The following is a 13,460-nucleotide window of genomic DNA, read 5'->3' on the forward strand; positions in this document are numbered from 1 at the left end:
GTACTTGATAGTATAATTGAAGAATTAATTTAGAAACATACTTGGCCTTACCCACGAAGTCCACTATGTCATCCATATGAGGAAGAAAGTAAGTAAATGGTGCTGTGAGCTCATTCATCTTGTGGTAATCTGTACACATCCATACTCCCTCGTCAGGTTTCTCAACCCTTTCAGGGTCCCCAGGCCCTCTCAGAGACTTGTTCTCAGGGTCGCCAAAATTTAAAAAAAAAAAAAAATAATTTTTTTTTCTTATGAAAAGAGTTTTTTTTTCTAAATCTTATAGGCTAAACAAAAAAAATTTACCATCAATACTTACCGAGATATGGAGGCGTGAAGTTGACAGAAAATGCCTGGTATATGGTAACATTGCCAACTGCCGTCACCCGGTATTACTTTATTTAGTTTTTTATGTACTATTTTCTATTATTTTTTAATTTTTTTTTTCATGTAACTTTTATGGCCTGTGAGACCAATATGATCACTATTTTGTAAGTTATTTCTTTTTCTATACTATACAATAACTGCATAAACACTGTTGTCACTGTTTTGTTTACAGAAAATATTTACACAAACAAACATTATGAAATGTTGTTTATTACTATTTTTCTATATTTTATATATACATATACAGTCACAGGGAATGTTTCTAGAAGTTCTGCAGCCTGTGGAAGTCTTTGAAACATGGTGTCATGCACAGTGGTGTTTTACACTCCTCACACATAAAACGAGTGTCTCTGCTTTGTTGTGGGCGTTTTTTTTTTTTTGTATGTGCACAGACGTAACACTTCTTCTGAGCCTTTTTCTTGAAAGCAGTAGCAGGCAGTTTTACTAGGAAGTGATCACCATGCTTCAGACGAGAAGGTAGTTGTTGATAATTTAGTGGGCGGTCTATTGCAGGTGTTGTTCCTTGGTGCTTGAATACTATTTGTCTGACAACAGACAAACAGAATTCGCCATGTGGTGATTTGTTTCTGGTCCTCATCTTATACATATTATAAGCATTGAGCATGGAAATGTCCAGAAGATGGAAAAAGAGTTTTATGTACCACTTATAACTTTTGCAAACACAATCAGCAAACCCAATCTGCATGTCACATTTGTCCACTGAGTGCATATTGAGGGTGTAATCAATCACAGCTGCAGGTTTTAGAATGGGTTCATTGCTGTCTCTATGCTGCCTGCCAGTGTTTGTCATTTTGTTAGGGTGAACTGATGACAACAGTGTGACATCTCGTTTGTCATGCCACCGAAATGCCATGATGTCATTGGCAGCAAACGCCTGCACCTCACCTCTACGAGTGCCAGCGTCAAACCTGGGCATATGTTTCCAATTTGCACGCACTGTGCCACACACACCTGTCATGTTCACTTGCAAAAAATCAATGAGTGAGGGGCTTGTGTACCAGTTATCAGTATATAATATATGCCCCTTACCAAGGTATGGTTCTATCATTGTTCTAACCACATCACCAGAGATGCCCAATAACTTCCTGGTATTTTGCAATGTATAACTTCCAGTGTACACAATAATATCCAATACCAGACCACTGTAACAATCACAAAGCACAAACAACTTTATACCAAAGCATTTCCTCTTGCTTGGTTTGTACTGCTTGTAAGAGAGTCTTCCTTTGAACAGAATCAAAGACTCGTCAATTTCAAGCTTCCTGAAGGGATAAAAATACATACTGAATTTCTCTTTCAGATACACAAACACATTCCTAATCTTATATAACCTGTTGTTTCTGTCAGGCCTGGTTTTGTCTGAGAAGTGAAGCATATGTAATAGTAGCACAAATCGATTCACTGGCATTATATCACTGAAACCTGGGGTTGCAATCAGGCGGTCTTATGACCACTGTGATTTCACACTGTGCTTATACACATGTGGCATAAGCATTATTGTAGCAAAGGAAAGATACATCTCAGCCACAGTTGTCTCCTTCCACTTGTGTAGCCATGAGCTTGGTGAAAGTATTGTGTTTGCCATGGTGTACTCATAGTATCTGTTGCTTTCCCTGACAATAATTTCCATCAGGGGTTCGTCAAAAAATAACTTGAAACATTCCAGTTCACTGGTATTGTTCCCCAGTGTACAACATGGCCATATTCCACTTTGGCTTTCATCAAACTGGTGGGGATTTGGAACAAAATTGACAGCTTCCTGCCAATCCCAGGTGCAGTCTGCTGGTGGGTACTGGACATTGACAGGTGGTTGTGGTTGTGGAGGCTGGTGTGGTGGGTGGGTGGGGGATGGTGGCCTTTGTTGTAGAACAGCTGAGACAGCGGCGTGGGTGGCAGCGTGGGTGGCAGCATGACCCACTGCTGGTGTCTCACAGCCGGCACCACCACTACCACCACCATGCACATTTTCCATCTCAATTGCAACACTATCATTGTCATTTTCACTGTCTGTTCTTGTTGTACAGCCACGGGATGTACTCCGAGATGTACTCCTTCCCCTTGCAATAGCATATGGCACACTACCAGAGAGCATATATCGTTGTATATACTGACGCTTCACTGGAGAATATTCCACTTCACTATCACTACTGGAACTGTTTTCAAGAGCTTGTAGTTCATATTCACTATCACTATCATCACCAATGCTCACATCTGAGTCCGGGATTTGGGAAAATAGGAGTTTCCTCTTTGATTCTGGTACAACTGAACGTGAACAAGATGGCCCTGCAGCAGAGGTGGAAGGCTGAGGGTCATCTGGGTTTTCCTCACTATTACTGATATTATGGTCATTAGTTTTGGTCACAACCTCACCAAAATCTTGAAACTCATCTTCACTGGCACTTCCATCTGTATTAGAACTGTCACTGGGGAACAAAAGTGTCCCAATTCGCCGAGGAGTGAGGAGCTTCTTACTGCGAGGCATGGTGAACAAGGTCTACTAAAATGGCATTCCCACAATGCACCACTGGGTCCCAGATTTTTTTTTCTACCGCACACACCGACCACACACACCCACTCTCTCACATCTAGGCCTACCAGTCTTTTCCCGCGAGATTTGAAGGCACTAGAATTTACGCGTACCAGTACGTCAAAAACCCTGGCGCGTAAGCCGTACTAGTACAGCCGAAACCCTGAAAGGGTTAACCAAGATGCACAATGAGGCCCATGGGCTGGAAGACTCTTCTGCCAATCCATGTAGTAGACACTTTATTTCCTGTTAAAATAATTTCTGCTTCTCAGGATTAGCTCTGTAAGGAGAAAGTTTAATAAGGTTAGAAGATCCCACATCCACATCATAATCACCTAGGCTGCACATTTTTTGAATTTTAAAAAATTTGTCAGGATAGGTTTGCAGAAGGATAGTGTTATTATTTGGCCTTCTGCAAGTCCTGACATACTAGGGTGAGGATCCTGGAGGAGGGCTGAGATGGGAAGCCTTATTTGAACCTCCAAAACAGTGTACAGGGAATCAGATGGAACAGATGATAAGATCATTTTTGGAACCTGAGGTGGTTCAAAAAACTGTGTAATTAGGTTTATGTGATAGACCTTATCCATGTTGAGTTTATCCAAAAATGGATTGGATATCAGATTGGAGGGAGAGAGTATGGAGGAGGTGAATGTATTCAGATATTTGGGAGTGGATATGTCAGTGGATGGGTCTATGAAAGATGAGGTGAATATTAGAATTGATGAGGGGAAAAGGGTGAGTGGTACACTTAAGAGTCTGTGGAGACAAAGAACTTTGTCCTTGGAGGCAAAGAGGGGAATGTATGAGAGTATAGTTTTACCAACACTCTTATATGGGTGTGAAGCATGGGTGATGAATATTGCAGCGAGGAGAAGGCTGGAGGCAGTGGAGATGTCATGTCTGAGGGCAATGTGTGGTGTGAATATAATGCAGAGAATTCATAGTTTAAAAGTTAGGAGGAGGTGCGGGATTACCAAAACTGTTGTCCAGAGGGCTGAGGAAGGGTTGTTGAGGTGGTTCGGACATGTAGAGAGAATGGAGCTAAACAGAATTACTTCAAGAGTGTATCAGTCTGTAGTGGAAGGAAGGCGGGGTAGGAGTCGGTCTAGGAAAGGTTGGAGGGAGGAGGTAAAGGAGGTTTTGTGTGCGAGGGGCTTGGACTTCCAGCAGGCATGCATGAGCGTGTTTGATATTAGTGAATGGAGACAAATGGTTTTTAATACTTGACGTGCTGTTGGAGTGTGAGCAAAGTAACATTTATAAAGGGATTCAGGGAAACCGACAGGCTGGACTTGAGTCCTGGAGATGGGAAGTACAGTACCTGCACTCTGAAGGAGGGGTGTTAATGTTGCAGTTTAAAAACTGTAGTGTAAAGCACCCTTCTGGCAAGACAGTGATGGAGTGAATGATGGTGAAAGTTTTTCTTTCTCGGGCCACCCTGCCTTGGTGGGAATCGGCCAGTGTTTACCTGGAGTTTACCTGGAGAGAGTTCCGGGGGTCAACGCCCCCGCGGCCCGGTCTGTGACCAGGCCTCCTGGTTGATCAGAGCCTGATCAACCAGGCTGTTGCTGCTGACTGCACGCAAACCAACGTACGAGCCACAGCCCGGCTGGTCAGGAACCGACTTTAGGTGCTTGTCCAGTGCCAGCTTGAAGACTGCCAGGGGTCTGTTGGTAATCCCCCTAATGTATGCTGGGAGGCAGTTGAACAGTCTCGGGCCCCTGACACTTATTGTATGGTCTCTTAACGTGCTAGTGACACCCCTGCTTTTCATTGGGGGGATGTTGCATCATCTGCCAAGTCTTTTGCTTTCGTAGTGAGTGATTTTCGTGTGCAGGTTCGGTACTAGTCCCTCTAGGATTTTCCAGGTGTATATAATCATGTATCTCTCCCGCCTGCATTCCAGGGAATACAGGTTCAGGAACCTCAAGCGCTCCCAGTAATTGAGGTGTTTTATCTCCGTTATGCGCGCCGTGAAGGTTCTCTGTACATTTTCTAGGTCAGCAATTTCACCTGCCTTGAAAGGTGCTGTTAGTGTGCAGCAATATTCCAGCCTAGATAGAACAAGTGACCTGAAGAGTGTCATCATGGGCTTGGCCTCCCTAGTTTTGAAGGTTCTCATTATCCATCCTGTCATTTTTCTAGCAGATGCGATTGATACAATGTTATGGTCCTTGAAGGTGAGATCCTCCGACATGATCACTCCCAGGTCTTTGACGTTGGTGTTTCGCTCTATTTTGTGGCCAGAATTTGTTTTGTACTCTGATGAAGATTTAATTTCCTCGTGTTTACCATATCTGAGTAATTGAAATTTCTCATCGTTGAACTTCATATTGTTTTCTGCAGCCCACTGAAAGATTCGGTTGATGTCTGCCTGGAGCCTTGCAGTGTCTGCAATGGAAGATACTGTCATGCAGATTCGGGTGTCATCTGCAAAGGAAGACACGGTGCTGTGGCTGACATTCTTGTCTATGTCGGATATGAGGATGAGGAACAAGATGGGAGCGAGTACTGTGCCTTGTGGAACAGAGCTTTTCACCATAGCTGCCTCGGACTTTACTCTGTTGACGACTACTCTCTGTGTTCTGTTAGTGAGGAAATTATAGATCCATCGACCGACTTTTCCTGTTATCCCTTTAGCACGCATTTTGTGCACTATTACGCCATGGTCACACTTGTCGAAGGCTTTTGCAAAGTCTGTATATATTACATCAGCATTCTTTTTATCTTCTAGTGCATTTAGGACCTTGTCGTAGTGATCCAATAGTTGAGACAGACAGGAGCGACCTGTTCTAAACCCATGTTGCCCTGGGTTGTGTAACTGATGGGTTTCTAGATGGGTGGTGATCTTGCTTCTTAGGACCCTTTCAAAGATTTTTATGATATGGGATGTTAGTGCTATTGGTCTGTAGTTCTTTGCTGTTGCTTTACTGCCCCCTTTGTGGAGTGGGGCTATGTCTGTTGTTTTTAGTAACTGTGGGACGACCCCCGTGTCCATGCTCCCTCTCCATAGGATGGAAAAGGCTCGTGATAGGGGCTTCTTGCAGTTCTTGATGAACACGGAGTTCCATGAGTCTGGCCCTGGGGCAGAGTGCATGGGCATGTCATTTATCGCCTGTTCGAAGTCATTTGGCATCAGGATAACATCGGATAGGCTTGTGTTAACCAAATTTTGTGGCTCTCTCATAAAAAATTCATTTTGATCTTCGACTCTCAGTCTGGTTAGCGGCTTGCTAAAAACTGAGTCATATTGGGACTTGAGTAGCTCACTCATTTCCTTGCTGTCATCTGTGTAGGACCCATCTTGTTTAAGTAGGGGCCCAATACTGGATGTTGTTCTCGATTTTGATTTGGCATAGGAGAAGAAATACTTTGGGTTTCTTTCGATTTCATTTATGGCTTTTAGTTCTTCCCGCAATTCCTGACTCCTATAAGATTCCTTTAGCTTGAGTTCGATGCTTGCTATTTCTCTGACCAGTGTCTCCCTACGCATTTCAGATATATTGACCTCTTTTAGCCGCTCTGTTATTCTTTTCCGTCGCCTGTAAAGGGAGCGCCTGTCTCTTTCTATTTTACATCTACTCCTCCTTTTTCTTAGAGGAATAAGCCTTGTGCATACATCGAGTGCCACCAAGTTAATCTGTTCTAGGCATACGTTGGGGTCTGTGTTGATTAGTATATCTTCCCAGCTTATATCGGTTAGGACTTGGTTTACTTGGTCCCACTTTATGTTTTTGTTATTGAAGTTGAATTTGGTGAATGCTCCCTCGTGACTAGTCTCATTATGTCGGTCTGGGGCTCCACGCATACATGTCTGAACCTCAATTATGTTGTGATCTGAGTATATTGTTTTTGATATGGTGACATTTCTTATCAGATCATCATTGTTAGTGAAGATGAGGTCTAGTGTATTCTCCAGTCTAGTAGGCTCTATTATTTGCTGGTTTAAATTGAATTTTGTGCAGAGATTTAAAAGCTCGTGTGAGTGTGAGTTTTCATCAGAGCTGCCTCCTGGTGTTATTACTGCAACAATATTATTTGCTATATTCCTCCATTTTAGGTGCCTTAAGTTGAAATCCCCCAGGAGCAAGATGTTGGGTGCAGGAGCTGGAAGATTTTCCAGACAGTGGTCAATTTTTAACAGCTGTTCCTGGAATTGCTGGGATGTTGCATCTGGAGGCTTGTAGACTACCACAATGACTAGGTTTTGGTTCTTGACCTTTACTGCTAAAACTTCCACTACATCATTTGAGGCATTTAGCAGTTCTGTGCAAACAAGTGACTCTGCAATGTACAGGCCAACCCCCCCCCCCCCTTTTGCCTGTTCACTCTGTCACATCTGTATAGGTTGTAACCTGGGATCCATATTTCGTTGTCCAAGTGATCCTTTATGTGGGTCTCAGTGAAAGCCGCGAACATTGCTTTTGCCTCTGCAAGCAGTCCACGGATGAAAGGTATTTTGTTGTTTGTTGCTGGCTTTAGACCCTGTATATTTGCAAAGAAGAATGTCATCGGACTGGTGGTATTGTTGGTACTGGGGGAGGATTTTTTGTTAATAAAAATAAAATAAAATAGTTAAGATCAGAATTTTTCTTTACCACCTGCATAGGGCTTATAAATCTCTCCTTTAAGGTGTGTCCCAGCACAGGTTCCTGGACCAACATTTCATCTCTTGGGTGAAAGAAGCAGAATTTAGACTTTTTATCATACCTCTGTTCCATGTCCTGAGCTGTTTTCAGGTTGGCCTTGGCCAGCTGCCTTGCCACATCTTGATTTAGGATCACTGGGCATCTTGAAGGAGTCTTCTCCCAACTGTTCTTCTTTAACCCTTAAACTGTCCAAACAGATCTATGTTCACATGCGTAGTGCTCCAAAAGTAGATCTACATTTTTTTACATATTTTCAAATATAACCAAAAAAAATGTAGATCAAAGCTTTTTTTAAACGTTTTCAAATGTAAAAAAAAGAAAAAGAAGCTCTACGTTTTTTTACATACCTTCAAATGTTGAAAAAACGTAGATCTACATTTGGACAGTTTAACCCTTTCAGGGTCCAAGGCCCAAATCTGGAGTCACGCACCAGTGTCCAAGAATTTTCAAAAAAAAAATTTGTTATTTTTTCTTATGAAATCGTAGAGAATCTTTTTGTGAAGGTAATAAAACAAAAAGTACGAAATTTGGTGGAAAATTGACGAAATTATGCTCTCGCGAATTTTGATGTGTCAGCGATATTTACGAATCGGCGATTTTGCCGACTTTGACTCCCATTTTAGGCCAATTACATTATTCCAATCAACCAAATTCTTAGCTATTTCACTAGTATTACTTCTATTCTATCGATTGAGCACAAGAAATCGCCAAGTCAACTGTTTCAACTACAAAATAAAGTGATCGGAAATTGTTAATTTGGCCAATTTAACACAAAGTTCAAAATATTCCAATTTCAAAATAGGGTCCAGAATGAACAATGTAGGCATTCCTGGCACTAAACTAACATTTCCTCTGTTCATTAGTTATGTTTTGAGGCTTTACAAATAAATTCCATTTTGATTTTTTATTCACATAATGAATTTTTATTCACACCAAAAAATAGAAGATTTACTGTTATGCAATACTGTAATAATTGTATAAATATCATCACCATATTTGTGAATGTATATTAGACCCACCAGCTGACGTGTATTAGACGTGTGAGGTCGTTTGTTTACTCTTGAATATCGGCAAAAATTTAACATTTCTGCTACTTTGAGCTCAGTTTCAAGCCATTTCCAGTGCTAAAACCAATCAAAATCATCTCTATTTCTGTAATATGTCTTCCATTCTATCAAATGAGACCAAGAAATCGCAAATACAACTATAAAAAACATACGAAAAAACACTGCAAAGTTGCTGTTTTAATCGAAAAATCATGATTTCATTTTTTTTCTCTCATTATACACAGTGTGCTGCAGGATCTGTTTTATGTGGTGCACACATACCACATAGATGTATTCTCTCATATCTAGGCCCAAATGTACCACTCACAGTTTATCAGAGTGAGCTGAGCTCATGGCATAGATCTACGGTTTGGACCCTGAACGTAAAGCCATAGATCTACGGGACGGACCCTGAAAGGGTTAAGGGTTAAACACTTGTAGTGGACCTCTCACATTTTGTCCAAAAATCAGTTCAAATGGATTGTACCCTGTTGGTCCCTGTATAGTTTTTTGCAATGTAAACAGCAGCAGAGGAAGTGATTCATCCCAGTCTGTGGAAAAAATGCATGCAATATGTATGCATCATAGTTTTTAAGGTCTGATGAAACCTCTCTAATGCTCCTTGAGGATGATAGACTGAAAAGATTCTGTTTAATTCCTAGCCAGGTTAAGGCCTCTCTGAATGCTTTTGCAGTATAGTGCCCTGGTCACTTTGAATGGATCTGGAAATTCCAATGTGAGAGATAAAATGGATAAGGACTCTAAGGATAGCCTTAGTATTAATGCTATGCATAGGCACTGCCTCAGGATACCAGGTAGTTTTATCAACAATTCTACATAAATAGATATTGGTTACCTGACTTAGACTTAGGTAATGGTCCCACACAATCGATTATGAAATCTGCAAGTGGCTCTCCATCAGCAGTTAGGGAATGAATGGGTGCAGGTTTAATGTAGTGTCTGGGTTCCCCACTTGCTGACACTCATGGCAGGATTTGATGTAACTCTGAACATCTCATCTTAAATCTGGCCACTCAAAGTGTTGTAATGTCCTATAAAGTGTCTTTTTGACACCAAAGTGTCCTAAGGATAAATCACGAGATATGTGAAAATTTGTCTGGACTGCCTCCATGTGAGTTGTCTACCCTGGCAAGCTCTGTTGACACCGAGCTCTGAGGTCGGTACCTCAGCCTCACAAGTGGCTTATAGGACAGATTTTCATAAAGTTGCAAGAAATCTCGCCTGCATGCACGTATAAAGGACTAACTTACTTGGTGTTGGAGAATGTGTCTCGGTCTTCAACCTCCCTAAGCTTTAGTCCCTCTGGACTTCCCCTCAGAACCACGTGCAACCAGGAGCCTTAATTCCTGCAATATTCAGTCAATATTAGTGACCTGCCTGCACCTCAGAAATTCCTATTTCCAAGGGGGTGTGAATCCCCTAGAATACTATGCAGAGAGTGACACTAGCTTCTAGGCTGACAAGAGATGCCGGTACATACTGGTCATGAACTGCCGGCTGCACAAAGGCCACAGCACGACTCACTCACAATTTTACCCAGACACTGGCCAGGATCGAGTAGAAAAAATGGAGGTCTCATCTTACTGTATGGGCCTGACAGAGGAGGTCATCTATGGTATGTTGAGGTGCCTCCATCAGATTTCCCCAGGCCTAGTATGTGAAGACACATGGGGGCACCGCCTGCTGATCACGGCACTTGCTGTTCCAACGGTGTCTAGTCTTAGAAGAAAGGGCACTGCGGTCTCAGACTGGTGCCCCAGTATTCAAACTTGGGCTGCCAGTTCTCCCTGGCTAACATAACCTAGTGTTTGCCTACATTATCGGCCTATTTACTACCTACATTAAGGTCTTAGGTCTACATTATTATTATCTACAGTTGCCTCAATAATCCTAATATTAGTGAACTAACAGTATATAAACTACCTACTTCTTCCCTGAAGGGTAAATCTATCAATTAGGAAGTACCTACCAACCACCTTCACCAACCTGGGTGTGTGTGTGTGTGTGTGTGTGTGTGTGTTTTGGTTAGGTTCAAGGGCCACCCTATCCAGCCGTTCCTTACACGGCCATGTTGGGATCTTTGTACGCCATATCTGTCCTGTGGAACTTTTGGACCGAATAAGTTTCCACAAGATATCTTCATAACCTGAAGTCTGAATTTCTTAGACATTACAAGCCTATCAGATTTGGATACTCCCCCTACCTCCTTACCAGTAGCCAGACTAAATAATATTTTGTATTTTAATATATATTTAGCAGGGTACAGTATGGCCCCGCTTTACGGCGCTTCGTCTTACAGCGTTCCACTAATATGGCAATTTCAAATTATGACCAAAATTTGCTATACAGCGAGTGGTCTTTCAAATATGGTGCGCCCCACCCGGTTTGTTTACATTCTCCGTGAGCACAACTCTCTATTATGTCTGGAAATTTTCCAGACTTTCAAGTGTTTTAAAGTTATTACATATTTCATATGTACTCTGATGATTATATTTATGTGTACCTGTACCTAAATATACTTACACACTGTGTTGGAGCGCAGGTACACATTAAAATCACTAAGAGTCTCTTTACTCAATGCCATATAATCTCTTGGGCACATTAAATGTCGTAGATTATGTTAATATAGACATTTCCATTAATCCATCTATGATATTTTTTTCAAAATTACAGTGGACCCCCGCATACCGATTTTAATCCGTGCAAGAGGGCTCATTGGTATGCGAAATAATCGGTATGCGAATGAATTTTCCCCATAAGAAATAATGGAAATCAAATTAATCCGTGCAAGACACCCAAAAGTATGAAAAAAAAATTTTACCACGTGAAATATACATTTTCCTACACACAAAGAGAAGGATACATGCACAATAGTAGAGTAGTACATGCACAGTATATATTGTGCATGTACTAGTCTACTAAATGAAGAATAAATGACACTTACCTTTATTGAAGATGCAGCAATGACTGATGAGACGCTGTGTCCTGGGAGTGCCTTTTCCTCCTGAGTACTGTAGGTCCTATTTGGTATTTTCTTCCAGAACATGCCTTATCACACTGTGTATGTCACTACGATTCTTAAATCTCTCAAACCAACCTTTGCTGGCTTTAAATTCACCAATATAAGCACTAGTTCCAGGCATTTTTCCCTGTTCACCTGGGTGTTAGTCGACTGGTGTGCGTTGCATCCTGGGAGACAAGATTAAGGACCCCAATGGTAATAAGTTAGATAGTCTTCGATGACACTGACTTTTTTGGGTTATCCTGGGTGGAAAATCCTCTGGGGTTAATTGTTTCTTGGTATTCTCAATAAGCCACACCAACAACAGTGCTACAGCAGCAGCAGCAGCAGCAGCTGACAGTGCTACAGCAGCAGCAGACGATGCTACAGCAGCAGCAGACGATGCTACAGCAGCAGCAGCAGCAGACGATGCTACAGCAGCAGCAGACAATGCTACAGCAGCAGCAGCAGCTGACAGTGCTACAGCAGCAGCAGACGATGCTACAGCAGCAGCAGACAATGCTACAGCAGCAGCAGCAGCAGACGATGTTACAGCAGCAGCAGACAATGCTACAGCAGCAGCAGCAGCTGACAGTGCTACAGCAGCAGCAGACGATGCTACAGCAGCAGCAGACGATGCTACAGCAGCAGCAGACGATGCTACAGCAGCAGCAGCAGCAGACGATGCTACAGCAGCAGCAGACGATGCTACAGCAGCAGCAGACGATGCTACAGCAGCAGCAGACGATGCTACAGCAGCAGCAGCAGCTGACAGTGCTACAGCAGCAGCAGACGATGCTACAGCAGCAGCAGATGATGCTACAGCAGCAGCAGACGATGCTACAGCAGCAGCAGCAGCTGACAGTGCAGCAGCAGCAGCAGCTGACAGTGCAGCAGCAGCAGCTGTACCACCAATAGTAGCGATGGTTGATTGGGGTTTATTATACAACCTGGCCAGCTCGGAGACACGCACTCCACTTTCATACTTATCAATGATCTTTTTCTTCATCTCTATAGTAATTCTCACCCTTATTGCTGTAGGGTTGGCACTAGAAGCTTTCTTGGGGCCCATGGTCACTTATTTTCCAGATAAAATCACCAAAAACACTGTAATAATACGAAATGTTACAATTGTATTCTTGGATGCTACAGCGGAGGCTGGCTGGTAAACAATGCCACCGGCGGAACATGTGAGGCTGGCTAAGGCGCACATTGGATGCGTCTCGGACGAACAGTGGTGAGCGGGTTTTTAAGCGGTATGCGAGGCAAAATTTTTGCGATTAAAGCAAGCGGTATGCGGATTAATCGTTATGTGATGCCAATGGTATGCGGGGGTCCACTGTATATAATAAACATGCTATGTAACATATAAACATGATACATACACCCACAATATAAAAACTGACATAAATACAAGATTTGTTTACCAAGCGTTTGGTACGAGAGTTGAAGAATTATGTTTTCTCTAGTCAAACACCAGTAACTTAACTAGAAATTTATTCCTTTCGTATGCCTTCACTCTATATTTAGATATTCACGACCCTTGTGGGTTTAGTGAGAATAATGATAAAATTCACCAGTGCTTTGTACGTAATGGACAAATCCTAGTAAGAAAAACAAATGTAGGCTGTGTGTACTATATTACAAATGAAAATGATCTAGCAAACTTCCTTCATGATGCAAACATTACAGAGTCTGACTGATATTAGTGACCAAATCCTTACTACATTAGTGTATGTTATTATGTCATTATTGAACTAATCCCTGTACTATCACCTCCTAGATAGTATTTTACTACCTCATTATCC

The 13,460-nt window shown here is 42.2% G+C and overlaps 1 long non-coding RNA gene across 1 annotated transcript in view; it reads right to left on the reverse strand.

The window, feature by feature from the left end:
- Window positions 1–13,460, reverse strand: part of LOC138852987 (uncharacterized) — a 95,478-nt gene that overhangs the window by 1,456 nt on the left and 80,562 nt on the right. The gene's annotated exons all lie outside the window — the stretch shown is intronic.

Source organism: Cherax quadricarinatus, chromosome 20 (assembly GCF_038502225.1).
Source record: "Cherax quadricarinatus isolate ZL_2023a chromosome 20, ASM3850222v1, whole genome shotgun sequence".
NCBI classification, from domain to species: Eukaryota; Metazoa; Arthropoda; class Malacostraca; order Decapoda; family Parastacidae; genus Cherax; species Cherax quadricarinatus.